We start from the raw sequence: 2,808 nt of genomic DNA on the forward strand, positions 1-2,808 counted from the left end.
GCCTGCGCGGCACAAATACTGAAGCCTGCGCGCCTAGAGCCCATGCTCGCCCACAAGAGAAGCCACCGCAATGAGAAGCCTGTGCACCGCAATGAAGAGTAGCCCTGCTCGACGCAACTAGAGAAAGCCCACATGCAGCAACGAAGACCCAACGCAGCCAAACATAAATTAGAAACTACAATAAAATTTGCCTCTGAATAACTTTGAATGAATTTGGTATAAGTTGTAAAGTTTGCATCTACATTCACTTCATTCCAATTGGTTTCCAATTAATTGTTCCTTAACTACTTTTAGAAAGCTTTTGGGATAGAGACTCCATTTTAGTTTGAATGTCCAGTTTAATGGATTCAGCAGTCCTGTCAGTAGGGCACGCTGCCTCCAGTGACCTGTGAGGGAGGCGCGGCCTGCACTTCCTGCACTGACCACAGGGTGGCGCCGAGTTCGCCTCTCTGACCCACAGCGCATGCTCGTTCCCTGCGAACTGGATTGTGAGGTCAGCTGAGAGCAGTTGAGCCTCCTCAGGCGCTGGAGTGGGGGCGGAGGCCTTCGGGTAGGACGCCCGGCTCAGTGTCTCTGCTGAGAGGAGCTCGGTCTCTGTCTCCTTAGGACTCGCTGGGGTTTCGGCTTCAGGACAAAGTGGGGCTGCGTCCACGCTGACTAGGGAACTAGGGTTCCTGAGGATCCAGGTGATGCCTGAGGAAAAGGTGAAGAGACGGTGAGGAAAAGTGGGGAGAAGCTTCCTGTGGGCAACTGACCGTTGAGGGGGTGCGTCTTCGTGTGAGCGAGGGAGGGCTTGGCGTGGAAAGCTGGGTTTTTGTTCAGGTTTGTGTGCAGGGTAGCCATCGTGAGTTATGGCGCGTCCAGTTTTCCCAGCACCATTTATGGTGGGGAGTGTCGTGCTCCTTGGTGTGTACTTGGTCCCTGTGTCATAAATTCACCGACCCCGTCCGTGGGGGTTGAATTCTGGTCTCTCTGTCCTGTTCCTCTGGTCCCTGTGCCCGTTTTGAGCCAGTTCCACACTGTTTTGGTGACTGTAGCTTCTCAGCAGAGTGTGACGTCAGGGAGGGAGATGCCTCCAGCCCGTTCTCTTTTTTCAGGGTTTCTTTGGCTATTTGGGGTCCTTTGTGGTTCCCCACAGATATTAGGAGGATTTGCTCTATTTGGGGGGAAAATACCATGGAATTTTGGGAGGGATTGCATTCACTGTGTCCACTGCTTTGGGTAGCATGGATATTTTAACAACAGTAATTGTTCCATTCCATGAGAACAGGATATCTTTCCATTTATTGGTGTGTTTTGCAATGTCTTCATCAATGTCTTAAAGTTCTCAGTGTGCAGGTCTTTCACCTCCTTGGTTGACTTTATTCCCAGGTATTTTGTTCTTTTTGATGCAGTTGTAAATAGGGTTGCTTTCTTTCTCTTTCTGATGGTTCATTATTAGTGTTTAGAAATGCAACTGATTTCTGTGTATTGATTTTGCAACTTTACTGAATTTATTTATTAGTTCTAATAGTGTTTTTGTGGCATGAAGTGGAAAATTGGAATTCAAAAATCCCACTGTTTCTACCATATCCAGGTCGTCCACAACACGGAGGACAGCGGCTCCTAATATAACCTTCCCACGGTGCCTCTAAATGACATGTGGACTTTGGGTGAACTGGATCTGGGTAAGGCTTGGCTTCTATCTGGAAGTTTGATGTTTTCTCTGCTTTTCTGGCATGCTATTGACATACATGATGTTTTGAAAAGTAATTGACTTTCCAGTAATTTCAAACATACAACTTTACATACATAAAAACAAGTCTTGTACCTTGATTAAATATACTCCTAAATATTGATGTTGACATTATTACAAATGGAATTGTTCTCATAAATTCTTTTTCAGATTATTTTTTGCCAGCGTATGCATATAAGATAGATTTTCATGAATTGATATTTTGTTCTATAACTTTGCTTATTAATTAGTTGATTAGCTCAAATAATTTCTTTGCTGATTATAGGTAGTTTCATATATAAGATGATGTGACCTATGTTCTGTGAAGAAACACGGTTTTAATTTTTCCATTCACCCATGGATGCCTTTTATTTCTTTCCTCAAGATTCTGGGTAGAACTTCCAGTACACTATTGAGTAACGGTGATGAAGGGCAGCTTCCTGGCCTTGTTCCTGATTTCAGGAGTAAATCTTTCAGTCTTTAACGTTGAGCATGATGTTTGCTGTGGCCTTTTGTACTACTCTTTTCCCTATTGAACAAATTTCCTTTTATTCCTGCTTTCTTGAGTGTTTTTCATGAAATAACACTGGATTTTCATTGTAGATTTTTTGCATGAATTGATATGGTTATGTGTTTTTACTTCACACCATTATTGTGGTTGAATACATTGCTTACTTTTAATATGTTGAGCAACCTGAAATTCCTGGTGTAGAGATACTTGCTTATGGCATTATCCATTTAAAGTTCTGTTGGTTTCATGTTGCTATTATTGTGTGATAGATTTTTACATTCATATTTGTAAGTTGTACTGGGGTAGTTTTCTTGTTTTTTTCCTCTATTTTTAAAATCTTTTTTAAAATAGTGGTTTTATTTCATTCTAATTATTTATTTATTTTGGCCACGTCCCATGGCTTGTGGGATCTTAGTTCCCCAGTCAGGGATCGAACCCGAGCCCTTGGCAGTGAAAGCACAGAGTCCTAACCACTGGGCCACCAGAGAATTCCCCAGTTTTCTTTTTCAAGATGTATTTGTATAATCTGATTAGACTTGGCTTGGTGTAAGTGGTTTGGAGGGTTAGCATTAGGGCTGGGGCT

The sequence above is a fragment of the Balaenoptera physalus genome, assembly GCF_965194825.1.
Source record: "Balaenoptera physalus genome assembly, contig: HAP1_SCAFFOLD_1369, whole genome shotgun sequence".
NCBI classification, from domain to species: domain Eukaryota; kingdom Metazoa; phylum Chordata; class Mammalia; order Artiodactyla; family Balaenopteridae; genus Balaenoptera; species Balaenoptera physalus.